Source organism: Cyprinodon tularosa, unplaced genomic scaffold (genome assembly GCF_016077235.1).
Source record: "Cyprinodon tularosa strain WSP-4 unplaced genomic scaffold, ASM1607723v1 ctg688, whole genome shotgun sequence".
NCBI classification, from domain to species: Eukaryota; Metazoa; Chordata; class Actinopteri; order Cyprinodontiformes; family Cyprinodontidae; genus Cyprinodon; species Cyprinodon tularosa.
Window position 1 is genome coordinate 431,259 of NW_024039438.1, and position 15,711 is coordinate 446,969.

The following is a 15,711-nucleotide window of genomic DNA, read 5'->3' on the forward strand; positions in this document are numbered from 1 at the left end:
TTTTTTAAGTAACAAGTTACTTTGAAAATGTTACACAATAGGAAAGTACACCATTCTAAAATTTATTAGCATAAAAGTACTGTTATGCACGCTGGTGTTGCCCTACTGGCCTTAGGCAGAACAATGTGTGACTTGTCATTTGTTCGGTGTGTCTCTCTGGTCCTCTTGTGGATTGGCTACCTGTTTAATGTAGACCCACTTTCTACTCAATGGTCATCAGATATGGACCCCAGGACCCCCACTACCCTGTAATGATAATCTACTATGGACAGAAGATAACTAGATGTCCTATCAAACTTAAAAACATCCATTTAAAAACAAGTTGTCAGCAGTTATGTCTGGTCTTCTTTAATTAGAACTAAACAAAATGTTTTCTTTTATGATTCAACAGAGGCATGTTTCACAAAGCAGGTTTCAAAAACTCAAACTCAAATTTAGCCTTAAGTTGGAAACTGTGATTTTTTTTGGTTACACCAAGGCTACTGTCAGTTAGTTTAATCAACTCTGAGTAGGTTCACTCGGATTCTAGCACGTGCTTGAAGTCATAGGGAAGTGGCTGTTCCAACAGTTGCATTTCCGAATTCTCCCGAGTGGTGCCAACTTTACACGAGTGAATAAAGTGAATGTGATTGGTCGTTTATCAAGGGGGCGGGATTGTTGTTGTGGAAGGTTTGCAAGCAAGTGTGGTGAGAAGGACCTTGCAGAAGGAAACAGCAAGGGATGTGGACGGACAACTATCAGTCCCATACCTTATATGGAAATGGGACCATTGCACTCCGGAAATGAAGGGGGCGCTATTTCCATAATCACTAGATTGAAATAAGTTTGAGAGGTTCTTCAAATGATGTTCGGCACACAATGTAAAATGGAAAGGAAAACCCACGAAGTCAGCAAAAGGTATTTTTACCTTCTTTGAACTTTTTTTCTCCCACATAGTAAATCCATACGCTTTTCTAGATTAGGTTGAAAATATAATTAACAGTAAACTAGCGAAATTCGTAATTCATTAAGGAGAAGGCTATTGTTAGCATGTAGCATAGCTATTTATTTCCCTGCAGGGCACCATTTGAAAAACGTAGATAACATGCATAATTGAGAAATGTATTTTATGCTAAAACTTTGTTTTTTATTTTCATTATACAAATCCATGTATCTGTTTGAAACACTCAGAACAGAGAGAAGATTCTTCCGTTTTGCATGAAGAACAGATATTACTGTCCCCTTTGCTCATACAATGCAGATGAATCATACACAGTACAGAACCATATAGCAAAAAACTGCTATGGTTCAACTACACTTGATGAATATAAAAATGTTTTTTTTTAACATACTTACCAGTTTGCTAGCGTTTTTTCATTAATTTTAAAGGTTAATCTTTTTTATTTTAAATATTAAATACACCAAATTTACTTACACCAATACACCAATGATGAATTTCTGAAAAGTCTAATATTTTTTATAAACTAACAGCTGCTATCATAGGTGGTTGCAGGGCCGTCACTAGGTTTGAGAGACATGGGTGGCTTAGCCCCTAGGTAAGATATTGCGCGCGCCGAAATTTTTTCAGTGCACTTTCTAAGGCGCTGTCTATAAATTCATTATTTTAAGAGCAACATACCTGGGAAACACTTCCCTCACTAATGCTACTTCACCAACTAAACTACACCAGTTAAAATGTGCTAAATTACAAAGAGTAAATGGTAGGTGCCATGCATTACTGCATAAATGGAAGAAGGCAAGTGGTTCGCCACTCATCATAATGGAAACCTTCTACAGAAGACAGTTGTCTAACCAACAGACTCCCAACATCTTCATAAACCCTTAACCTGGCCATTCATCTTTCCCCATCTCCCCTGCACCCACAACCTGTCAGGAACCCCTGTCTGCTTTGCAATAACCCTGTTTCTGTGTGTGTGCTTGGTGTGTGTGTGTGACCTGGACTTTGGCATGTCTTTCTCTACACCTGGCACAGAGAGAAACACATATATGTGAGGAACTTAACAATAAATGCAGCATTATCTTTGATAGATTTCTGCTTAATCTAAAGTTTAACCACAAAATACAAGTTGCATAAATGGACAGTAGGCAATAGGCAATAGCATCATTGCAAAGAAGGATATCCTTGAGACTTTTTCACATCAGTCTGACAAAGTTTTAATGCAAATAAAGGAAGTATTTTTAAGTACAATGTATTAATGAAAACACAAAATCAACAGTATATGAAACGTACAACTTAGAACTATAGTCAACCCAAGGAAGCACTACCATATCACACAGTGTCGCCCTATCAGACTGGTGGCACATAGATATGGGAGAATTATCCTGCCATAATGCAAGAGCACATAACTTCAATTAGAGAAAATAATTTCATCTTCTTGCACTCAAAACTTATAATGCTCACACTCAAAACATGCGCTCTCTCTCAAATATTTTCTCTTCTCTCAAAAATCTTTGTTTCTTCTCTCAGATTTAAACAGATATTTTCTATATTATCACAGATATTTTTTCCTCTCGCTTGCCTCCATCTCCGCTCTGCACGGGTCTCAGTTACGCTCTGCTTGCGGATTTGTTTTGCTCTCTCAGACTGCAGTTGGATCGTTGCCTAGCAACCTTTCCAGCCAATAGAACGACAGCCTCGGAAAAGGTGCGCTTGTTTAACCCTACGGAGTGTGCCTGTGCTACTACGCCACTTATAAAGCGTCAGCTGAAACTGCTATTTACAGTAGTTTTGTGGCTGATTGTTGTTTAGAAATAGAAAACCTGGTTTCATTTCTTAGTTTTGCCCTGGATTTTGTAGCGTTTGTGGACGCTACGTCGCTACTTGATCAAAACAATAACGTCGCTACAGGAAAGTTACTTGATAAATAAAGCAGCAACGCTACGGTCAAGCTACTTGAAAATGTAGTTAAACTAATAGCTTCGCTACATGTAGCGGCGCTACTGCCCATCACTGCTCCTGTGACAAAACTATTATAATGATGCTAGTAGGCTACAACAACATCGTGTTTTCCCACACCACTGACTTTGTTCACCATGGTAACGTAATTCCTACTGAATCAGACAAGCTATTAGGCCTATATTGTCTCTTTCCTCACTCCAGGTAAAGTGAAGAAAATGTAAACCGCTGACATCAAATGGCAAACTCACCGTATGTATCTGCACGCAACCATAACTTTCCTAATCAAGCTCGATGACTGTGTGGAGATTCAAAGGGCGCGCTGTTGCTGCACTGCACAGCTGCTATGGTCCAGTTGATGGCCGTGTACCACGTGACGTGACGCTGGACGCGGAGCCAATGAAGGAAATGAATATCCTAACGATATTAATAATTGTATAAATAATTGTGTTTGTAAATAAACTAACAGGAACTTATCTTCAGATTAACTTGCCTTCTTGGTGGCTCGTTTTCAGTGCTTTACTGCAATTGTTTGGGGTTATATGGAAAAAAAATCAATAAATAAAAAAATAACAATAAAAATCGCAAAATAATTATGGGGTGGCTAATACCAACGAAGGGATGACTTCAGCCACCCTAAAATAGGTCTAGCCACGTCCCTGGGTGGTTGTATTACCCATATGTGATAGTCTAATCACGAGTAGCACTACTTCAATATATTTTTTTAGGAAGTGACTGCTCCATAAACTACACAGGTAAGAGTAACAAAGTATTTGGTGAAATGGCCATTATTAAGTACTGTTTTACTGATCATAATGAGCAATGTAATATTACCCATTTATGTCAACCAACATGAATTAAAATAAAGTTATCTTCACTGTTAAGTATTTTAAAATCACGATTAGGTTGAATATCAACATAATTTACTCAAGACTATTTAAATATGGAAAATAGTCCTAATTAATTATTTTTTTTTAGAGAGGAATTGAGTAAATCTAATTAGTTAATACCTGCCTTTTGTTTGAGCAATATCACTTTTACAATTTCAATTCGTTTTTTGCAGAACATATATTTATCTGGAAACCATTGTGACTTCTAAAATTAATTGTTAAATCCTACAAAACAGTCACAATAATGTTAAGAATCAACTGATACATTTCAAACATGCCTTTTTTTACTACCAATCATTTGTATATTTCCTCATGTGTAATTACCTTGTTTATGTTAGTAGCTATTACGCTGTGTCCTTGCTCTACTTTGAGTGGGAATGAACCACTTCCTGTTTAAACATCTGAAATGTATATAGATGCTGCATTTATTTTTGTTACTATAAAATTCCACATATTCAAGTGTGGCTTATCCTGTAGAGACACATCTCACTTTCAGTACCCGTACTGTGTTCAACCATTGACAGAAGGGACAGGTTTCTTAATCACTTGGTTAACCACACATTGACTTCAAATATGGTGTCCAGTTGTGCACCAGCGCAGCCACCTGTCCATCCAGCGGCTACCAACATCCAGGCAGCACAGCCACCTGTCCATCCAGCTACCAACATCCAGGCAGCACAACGACTGTCCATCCAGCGGCTACCAACATACAGGCAGCACAACACCTGTCCATCCAGCGGCTACCAACATCCAGGCAGCACAACACCTGTCCATCCAGCGGCTACCAATATCCAGGCAGCACAGCCACCTCTCCATTCAGCGGCTACCAACATCCAGGCAGCACAGCCACCTGTCCATCCAGCGGCTACCAACATCCAGGCAGCACAGCCACCTGTCCATCCAGTGGCTACCAACATCCAGGCAGCACAGCCACCTGTCCATCCAGCTACCAACATCCAGGCAGCACAACACCTGTCCATCCAGCGGCTACCAACATACAGGCAGCACAACACCTGTCCATCCAGCGGCTAGCAACACCCAGGCAGCACAACACCTGTCCATCCAGCGGCTACCAACATCCAGGCAGCACAGCCACCTCTCTATTCAGCGGCTACCAACATCCAGGCAGCACAGCCACCTGTCCATTCAGCGGCTACCAACATCCAGGCAGCACAGCCACCTGTCCTTCCAGCTACCAACATCCAGGCAGCACAGCCACCTGTCCTTCCAGCTACCAACATCCAGGCAGCACAGCCACCTGTCCATCCAGCGGCTACCAACATCCAGGCAGCACAGCCACCTCTCCATTCAGCGGCTACCAACATCCAGGCAGTACAGCCACCTGTCCATCCAGCGGCTACCAACATCCAGGCAGCACAGCCACCTGTCCATCCAGCAGCTACCAACATCCAGGCAGCCCAGCCACCTGTCCATCCAGCAGCTACCAACATCCAGGCAGCACAGCCACCTGTCCTTCCAGCTACCAACATCCAGGCAGCACATTCACCTGTCCATCCAGCGGCTACCAACATCCAGGCAGCACAGCCACCTGTCCATCCAGCAGCTACCAACATCCAGGCAGCACATTCACCTGTCCATCCAGCGGCTACCAACATCCAGGCAGCACAGGCACCTGTCCTTCCAGCTACCAACATCCAGGCAGCACAGCCACCTGTCCTTCCAGCTACCAACATCCAGGCAGCACAGCCACCTATCCATCCAGCGGCTACCAACATCCAGGCAGTACAGCCACCTGTCCTTCCAGCTACCAACATCCAGGCAGCACAGCCACCTGTCCATCCAGCAGCTACCAACATCCAGGCAGCACATTCACCTGTCCATCCAGCGGCTACCAACATCCAGGCAGCACAGGCACCTGTCCTTCCAGCTACCAACATCCAGGCAGCACAGCCACCTGTCCTTCCAGCGGCTACCAACATCCAGGCAGTACAGCCACCTGTCCTTCCAGCTACCAACATCCAGGCAGCACAGCCACCTGTCCATCCAGCAGCTACCAACATCCAGGCAGCACATTCACCTGTCCATCCAGCGGCTACCAACATCCAGGCAGCACAGCCACATGTCCATCCAGCATCTACCAACATCCAGGCAGCACAGCCACCTGTCCATCCAGCGGCTACCAACATCCAGGCAACACAGCCACCTGTCCATCCAGCAGCTACAGACATCCAGGCAGCACAGCCACCTGTCCATCCAGCGGCTACCAACATCCAGGCAGCACAGCCACCTGTCCTTCCAGCTACCAACATCCAGGCAGCATATTCACCTGTCCATCCAGCGGCTACCAACATCCAGGCAGCACAGCCACCTGTCCATCCAGCGGCTACCAACATCCAGGCAGCACATTCACCTGTCCATCCAGCGGCTACCAACATCCAGGCAGCACAGGCACCTGTCCTTCCAGCTACCAACATCCAGGCAGCACAGCCACCTGTCCTTCCAGCTACCAACATCCAGGCAGCACAGCCACCTGTCCTTCCAGCTACCAACATCCAGGCAGCACATTCACCTGTCCATCCAGCGGCTACCAACATCCAGGCAGCACAGCCACCTGTCCTTCCAGCTACCAACATCCAGGCAGCACATTCACCTGTCCATCCAGCGGCTACCAACATCCAGGCAGCACAGCCACCTGTCCTTCCAGCTACCAACATCCAGGCAGCACATTCACCTGTCCATCCAGCGGCTACCAACATCCAGGCAGCACAGGCACCTGTCCTTCCAGCTACCAACATCCAGGCAGCACAGCCACCTGTCCTTCCAGCTACCAACATCCAGGCAGCACAGCCACCTGTCCTTCCAGCTACCAACATCCAGGCAGCACATTCACCTGTCCATCCAGCGGCTACCAACATCCAGGCAGCACAGCCACCTGTCCATCCAGTGGCTACCAACATCCAGGCAGCACAGGCACCTGTCCTTCCAGTGGCTACCAACATCCAGGCAGCACAGCCACCTGTCCATCCAGCGGCTACCAACATCCAGGCAGCACAGCCACCTGTCCATCCAGCGGCTACCAACATCCAGGCAGCACAGCCACCTGTCCATCCAGCGGCTACCAACATCCAGGCAGCACAGCCACCTGTCCTTCCAGCTACCAACATCCAGGCAGCACAACACCTGTCCATCCAGCGGCTACCAACATACAGGCAGCACAACACCTGTCCCAGCGGCTACCAACATCCAGGCAGCACAACACCTGTCCATCCAGCGGCTACCAACATCCAGGCAGCACAGCCACCTGTCCATTCAGCGGCTACCAACATCCAGGCAGCACAGCCACCTGTCCATCCAGCGGCTACCAACATCCAGGCAGCACAGCACCTGTCCATCCAGCGGCTACCAACATCCAGGCAGCACAGCCACCTGTCCATCCAGCGGCTACCAACATCCAGGCAGCACAACACCTGTCCATCCAGCGGCTACCAACATCCAGGCAGCACAACACCTGTCCATCCAGCGGCTACCAACATCCAGGCAGCACAGCCACCTCTCCATTCAGCGGCTACCAACATCCAGGCAGCACAGCCACCCGTCCATTCAGCGGCTACCAACATCCAGGCAGCACAGCCACCTGTCCTTCCAGCTACCAACATCCAGGCAGCCCAGCCACCTGTCCTTCCAGCTACCAACATCCAGGCAGCACAGCCACCTGTCCTTCCAGCTACCAACATCCAGGCAGCACAACACCTGTCCATCCAGCGGCTACCAACATCCAGGCAGCACAGCCACCTCTCCATTCAGCGGCTACCAACATCCAGGCAGCACAGCCACCTGTCCATCCAGCGGCTACCAACATCTAGGCAGTACAGCCACCTGTCCTTCCAGCTGCCAACATCCAGGCAGTACAGCCACCTGTCCATCCAGCGGCTACCAACATCCAGGCAGCCCAGCCACCTGTCCATCCAGCAGCTACCAACATCCAGGCAGCACAGCCACCTGTCCATCCAGCGGCTACCAACATCCAGGCAGCACAGCCACCTCTCTATTCAGCGGCTACCAACATCCAGGCAGCACAGCCACCTGTCCATTCAGCGGCTACCAACATCCAGGCAGCACAGCCACCTGTCCTTCCAGCTACCAACATCCAGGCAGCACAGCCACCTGTCCTTCCAGCTACCAACATCCAGGCAGCACAGCCACCTGTCCATCCAGCGGCTACCAACATCCAGGCAGCACAGCCACCTCTCCATTCAGCGGCTACCAACATCCAGGCAGTACAGCCACCTGTCCATCCAGCGGCTACCAACATCCAGGCAGCACAGCCACCTGTCCATCCAGCAGCTACCAACATCCAGGCAGCCCAGCCACCTGTCCATCCAGCAGCTACCAACATCCAGGCAGCACAGCCACCTGTCCTTCCAGCTACCAACATCCAGGCAGCACATTCACCTGTCCATCCAGCGGCTACCAACATCCAGGCAGCACAGCCACCTGTCCATCCAGCAGCTACCAACATCCAGGCAGCACATTCACCTGTCCATCCAGCGGCTACCAACATCCAGGCAGCACAGGCACCTGTCCTTCCAGCTACCAACATCCAGGCAGCACAGCCACCTGTCCTTCCAGCTACCAACATCCAGGCAGCACAGCCACCTATCCATCCAGCGGCTACCAACATCCAGGCAGTACAGCCACCTGTCCTTCCAGCTACCAACATCCAGGCAGCACAGCCACCTGTCCATCCAGCAGCTACCAACATCCAGGCAGCACATTCACCTGTCCATCCAGCGGCTACCAACATCCAGGCAGCACAGGCACCTGTCCTTCCAGCTACCAACATCCAGGCAGCACAGCCACCTGTCCTTCCAGCGGCTACCAACATCCAGGCAGTACAGCCACCTGTCCTTCCAGCTACCAACATCCAGGCAGCACAGCCACCTGTCCATCCAGCAGCTACCAACATCCAGGCAGCACATTCACCTGTCCATCCAGCGGCTACCAACATCCAGGCAGCACAGCCACATGTCCATCCAGCATCTACCAACATCCAGGCAGCACAGCCACCTGTCCATCCAGCGGCTACCAACATCCAGGCAACACAGCCACCTGTCCATCCAGCAGCTACAGACATCCAGGCAGCACAGCCACCTGTCCATCCAGCGGCTACCAACATCCAGGCAGCACAGCCACCTGTCCTTCCAGCTACCAACATCCAGGCAGCATATTCACCTGTCCATCCAGCGGCTACCAACATCCAGGCAGCACAGCCACCTGTCCATCCAGCGGCTACCAACATCCAGGCAGCACATTCACCTGTCCATCCAGCGGCTACCAACATCCAGGCAGCACAGGCACCTGTCCTTCCAGCTACCAACATCCAGGCAGCACAGCCACCTGTCCTTCCAGCTACCAACATCCAGGCAGCACAGCCACCTATCCATCCAGCGGCTACCAACATCCAGGCAGTACAGCCACCTGTCCTTCCAGCTACCAACATCCAGGCAGCACATTCACCTGTCCATCCAGCGGCTACCAACATCCAGGCAGCACAGCCACCTGTCCATCCAGCAGCTACCAACATCCAGGCAGCACAACACCTGTCCATCCAGCAGCTACCAACATCCAGGCAGCCCAGCCACCTGTCCATCCAGCAGCTACCAACATCCAGGCAGCACAGCCACCTGTCCATCCAGCGGCTACCAACATCCAGGCAGCACAGCCACCTGTCCATCCAGCAGCTACCAACATCCAGGCAGCCCAGCCACCTGTCCATCCAGCAGCTACCAACATCCAGGCAGCACAGCCACCTGTCCTTCCAGCTACCAACATCCAGGCAGCACATTCACCTGTCCATCCAGCGGCTACCAACATCCAGGCAGCACAGCCACCTGTCCTTCCAGCTACCAACATCCAGGCAGCACATTCACCTGTCCATCCAGCGGCTACCAACATCCAGGCAGCACAGGCACCTGTCCTTCCAGCTACCAACATCCAGGCAGCACAGCCACCTGTCCTTCCAGCTACCAACATCCAGGCAGCACAGCCACCTGTCCTTCCAGCTACCAACATCCAGGCAGCACATTCACCTGTCCATCCAGCGGCTACCAACATCCAGGCAGCACAGCCACCTGTCCATCCAGTGGCTACCAACATCCAGGCAGCACAGGCACCTGTCCTTCCAGTGGCTACCAACATCCAGGCAGCACAGCCACCTGTCCATCCAGCGGCTACCAACATCCAGGCAGCACAGCCACCTGTCCATCCAGCGGCTACCAACATCCAGGCAGCACAGCCACCTGTCCATCCAGCGGCTACCAACATCCAGGCAGCACAGCCACCTGTCCTTCCAGCTACCAACATCCAGGCAGCACAACACCTGTCCATCCAGCGGCTACCAACATACAGGCAGCACAACACCTGTCCATCCAGCGGCTACCAACATCCAGGCAGCACAACACCTGTCCATCCAGCGGCTACCAACATCCAGGCAGCACAGCCACCTGTCCATTCAGCGGCTACCAACATCCAGGCAGCACAGCCACCTGTCCATCCAGCGGCTACCAACATCCAGGCAGCACAGCACCTGTCCATCCAGCGGCTACCAACATCCAGGCAGCACAGCCACCTGTCCATCCAGCGGCTACCAACATCCAGGCAGCACAACACCTGTCCATCCAGCGGCTACCAACATCCAGGCAGCACAACACCTGTCCATCCAGCGGCTACCAACATCCAGGCAGCACAGCCACCTCTCCATTCAGCGGCTACCAACATCCAGGCAGCACAGCCACCCGTCCATTCAGCGGCTACCAACATCCAGGCAGCACAGCCACCTGTCCTTCCACCTACCAACATCCAGGCAGCCCAGCCACCTGTCCTTCCAGCTACCAACATCCAGGCAGCACAGCCACCTGTCCTTCCAGCTACCAACATCCAGGCAGCACAACACCTGTCCATCCAGCGGCTACCAACATCCAGGCAGCACAGCCACCTCTCCATTCAGCGGCTACCAACATCCAGGCAGCACAGCCACCTGTCCATCCAGCGGCTACCAACATCTAGGCAGTACAGCCACCTGTCCTTCCAGCTGCCAACATCCAGGCAGTACAGCCACCTGTCCATCCAGCGGCTACCAACATCCAGGCAGCCCAGCCACCTGTCCATCCAGCAGCTACCAACATCCAGGCAGCACAGCCACCTGTCCATCCAGCGGCTACCAACATCCAGGCAGCACAGCCACCTGTCCATCCAGCAGCTACCAACATCCAGGCAGCACAACACCTGTCCATCCAGCGGCTACCAACATCCAGGCAGCACAACACCTGTCCATCCAGCGGCTACCAACATCCAGGCAGCACAGCCACCTCTCCATTCAGCGGCTACCAACATCCAGGCAGCACAGCCACCTGTCCATTCAGCGGCTACCAACATCCAGGCAGCACAGCCACCTCTCCATTCAGCGGCTACCAACATCCAGGCAGCACAGCCACCTGTCCATTCAGCGGCTACCAACATCCAGGCAGCACAGCCACCTGTCCTTCCAGCTACCAACATCCAGGCAGCACAGCCACCTGTCCTTCCAGCTACCAACATCCAGGCAGCACAGCCACCTGTCCTTCCAGCTACCAACATCCAGGCAGCACAGCCACCTCTCCATTCAGCGGCTACCAACATCCAGGCAGCACAGCCACCTGTCCATCCAGCGGCTACCAACATCCAGGCAGTACAGCCACCTGTCCTTCCAGCTGCCAACATCCAGGCAGTACAGCCACCTGTCCATCCAGCGGCTACCAACATCCAGGCAGCACAGCCACCTGTCCATCCACCAGCTACCAACATCCAGGCAGCACAGCCACCTCTCCATTCAGCGGCTACCAACATCCAGGCAGCACAGCCACCTGTCCATTCAGCGGCTACCAACATCCAGGCAGCACAGCCACCTGTCCTTCCAGCTACCAACATCCAGGCAGCACAGCCACCTGTCCTTCCAGCAGCACAGCCACCTGTCCTTCCAGCTACCAACATCCAGGCAGCACAACACCTGTCCATCCAGCGGCTACCAACATCCAGGCAGCACAGCCACCTCTCCATTCAGCGGCTACCAACATCCAGGCAGCACAGCCACCTGTCCATCCAGCGGCTACCAACATCTAGGCAGTACAGCCACCTGTCCTTCCAGCTGCCAACATCCAGGCAGTACAGCCACCTGTCCATCCAGCGGCTACCAACATCCAGGCAGCCCAGCCACCTGTCCATCCAGCAGCTACCAACATCCAGGCAGCACAGCCACCTGTCCATCCAGCGGCTACCAACATCCAGGCAGCACAGCCACCTGTCCATCCAGCAGCTACCAATATCCAGGCAACCCAGCCACCTGTCCATCCAGCAGCTACCAACATCCAGGCAGCACAGCCACCTGTCCTTCCAGCTACCAACATCCAGGCAGCACATTCACCTGTCCATCCAGCGGCTACCAACATCCAGGCAGCACAACACCTGTCCATCCAGCGGCTACCAACATCCAGGCAGCACAACACCTGTCCATCCAGCGGCTACCAACATCCAGGCAGCACAGCCACCTCTCCATTCAGCGGCTACCAACATCCAGGCAGCACAGCCACCTGTCCATTCAGCGGCTACCAACATCCAGGCAGCACAGCCACCTGTCCTTCCAGCTACCAACATCCAGGCAGCACAGCCACCTGTCCTTCCAGCTACCAACATCCAGGCAGCACAGCCACCTGTCCTTCCAGCTACCAACATCCAGGCAGCACAGCCACCTCTCCATTTAGCGGCTACCAACATCCAGGCAGCACAGCCACCTGTCCATCCAGCGGCTACCAACATCCAGGCAGTACAGCCACCTGTCCTTCCAGCTGCCAACATCCAGGCAGTACAGCCACCTGTCCATCCAGCGGCTACCAACATCCAGGCAGCACAACACCTGTCCATCCAGCGGCTACCAACATCCAGGCAGCACAGCCACCTCTCCATTCAGCGGCTACCAACATCCAGGCAGCACAGCCACCTGTTCATTCAGCGGCTACCAACATCCAGGCAGCACAGCCACCTGTCCTTCCAGCTACCAACATCCAGGCAGCACAGCCACCTGTCCTTCCAGCTACCAACATCCAGGCAGCACAGCCACCTGTCCTTCCAGCTACCAACATCCAGGCAGCACAGCCACCTCTCCATTCAGCGGCTACCAACATCCAGGCAGCACAGCCACCTGTCCATCCAGCGGCTACCAACATCCAGGCAGTACAGCCACCTGTCCTTCCAGCTGCCAACATCCAGGCAGTATAGCCACCTGTCCATCCAGCGGCTACCAACATCCAGGCAGCACAGCCACCGGTCCATCCACCAGCTACCAACATCCAGGCAGCACAACACCTGTCCATCCAGCAGCTACCAACATCCAGGCAGCACAGCCACCTGTCCATCCAGCAGCTACCAACATCCAGGCAGCCCAGCCACCTGTCCATCCAGCAGCTACCAACATCCAGGCAGCACAGCCACCTGTCCTTCCAGCTACCAACATCCAGGCAGCACATTCACCTGTCCATCCAGCGGCTACCAACATCCAGGCAGCACAGCCACCTGTCCTTCCAGCTACCAACATCCAGGCAGCACATTCACCTGTCCATCCAGCGGCTACCAACATCCAGGCAGCACAGGCACCTGTCCTTCCAGCTACCAACATCCAGGCAGCACAGCCACCTGTCCTTCCAGCTACCAACATCCAGGCAGCACAGCCACCTGTCCATCCAGCAGCTACCAACATCCAGGCAGCACAGCCACCTGTCCTTCCAGCTACCAACATCCAGGCAGCACAGCCACCTGTCCTTCCAGCTACCAACATCCAGGCAGCACAGCCACCTGTCCATCCAGCGGCTACCAACATCCAGGCAGCACAGCCACCTGTCCTTCCAGCTACCAACATCCAGGCAGTACAGCCACCTGTCCTTCCAGCTACCAACATCCAGGCAGCACATTCACCTGTCCATCCAGCGGCTACCAACATCCAGGCAGCACAGGCACCTGTCCATCCAGCGGCTACCAACATCCAGGCAGCACAGGCACCTGTCCTTCCAGTGGCTACCAACATCCAGGCAGCACAGCCACCTGTCCATCCAGCGGCTACCAACATCCAGGCAGCACAGCCACCTGTCCATCCAGCGGCTACCAACATCCAGGCAGCACAGCCACCTGTCCTTCCAGCTACCAACATCCAGGCAGTACAGCCACCTGTCCTTCCAGCTACCAGCATCCAGGTAGCACATTCACCTGTCCATCCAGCGGCTACCAACATCCAGGCAGCACAACACCTGTCCATCCAGCTACCAACATCCAGGCAGCACAACCACCTGTCCATCCAGGGGCTACCAACATCCAGGCAGCACAGCCACCTGTCCTTCCAGCTACCAACATCCAGGCAGCACAACCACCTGTCCATCCAGGGGCTACCAACATCCAGGCAGCACAGCCACCTGTCCATCCAGGGGCTACCAACATCCAGGCAGCACAGCCACCTGTCCATCCAGCGGCTACCAACATCCAGGCAGCACAACACCTGTCCATCCAGCTACCAACATCCAGGCAGCCCAGCCACCTGTCCATCCAGCAGCTACCAACATCCAGGCAGCACAGCCACCTGTCCATCCAGCAGCTACCAACATCCAGGCAGCACAGCCACCTGTCCTTCCAGCTACCAACATCCAGGCAGCACAGCCACCTGTCCTTCCAGCTACCAACATCCAGGCAGCACAGCCACCTGTCCATCCAGCGGCTACCAACATCCAGGCAGCACAGCCACCTGTCCTTCCAGCTACCAACATCCAGGCAGTACAGCCACCTGTCCTTCCAGCTACCAACATCCAGGCAGCACATTCACCTGTCCATCCAGCGGCTACCAACATCCAGGCAGCACAGGCACCTGTCCATCCAGCGGCTACCAACATCCAGGCAGCACAGGCACCTGTCCTTCCAGTGGCTACCAACATCCAGGCAGCACAGCCACCTGTCCATCCAGCGGCTACCAACATCCAGGCAGCACAGCCACCTGTCCATCCAGCGGCTACCAACATCCAGGCAGCACAGCCACCTGTCCATCCAGCGGCTACCAACATCCAGGCAGCACAGCCACCTGTCCTTCCAGCTACCAACATCCAGGCAGTACAGCCACCTGTCCTTCCAGCTACCAGCATCCAGGCAGCACATTCACCTGTCCATCCAGCGGCTACCAACATCCAGGCAGCACAACACCTGTCCATCCAGCTACCAACATCCAGGCAGCACAACCACCTGTCCATCCAGGGGCTACCAACATCCAGGCAGCACAGCCACCTGTCCTTCCAGCTACCAACATCCAGGCAGCACAACCACCTGTCCATCCAGGGGCTACCAACATCCAGGCAGCACAGCCACCTGTCCATCCAGGGGCTACCAACATCCAGGCAGCACAGCCACCTGTCCATCCAGCGGCTACCAACATCCAGGCAGCACAACACCTGTCCATCCAGCTACCAACATCCAGGCAGCACAACCACCTGTCCATCCAGCGGCTACCAACATCCAGGCAGCACAACCACCTGTCCATCCAGCGGCTACCAACATCCAGGCAGCACAACCACCTGTCCATCCAGCGGCTACCAACATCCAGGCAGCACAACCACCTGTCCATCCAGGGGCTACCAACATCCAGGCAGCACAGCCACCTGTCCTTCCAGCTACCAACATCCAGGCAGCACAGCCACCTGTCCATCCAGCGGCTACCAACATCCAGGCAGCACAACCACCTGTCCATCCAGCGGCTACCAACATCCAGGCAGCACAACCACCTGTCCATCCAGGGGCTACCAACATCCAGGCAGCACAGCCACCTGTCCTTCCAGCTACCAACATCCAGGCAGCACAGCCACCTGTCCATCCAGCGGCTACCAACATCCAGGCAGCACAGCC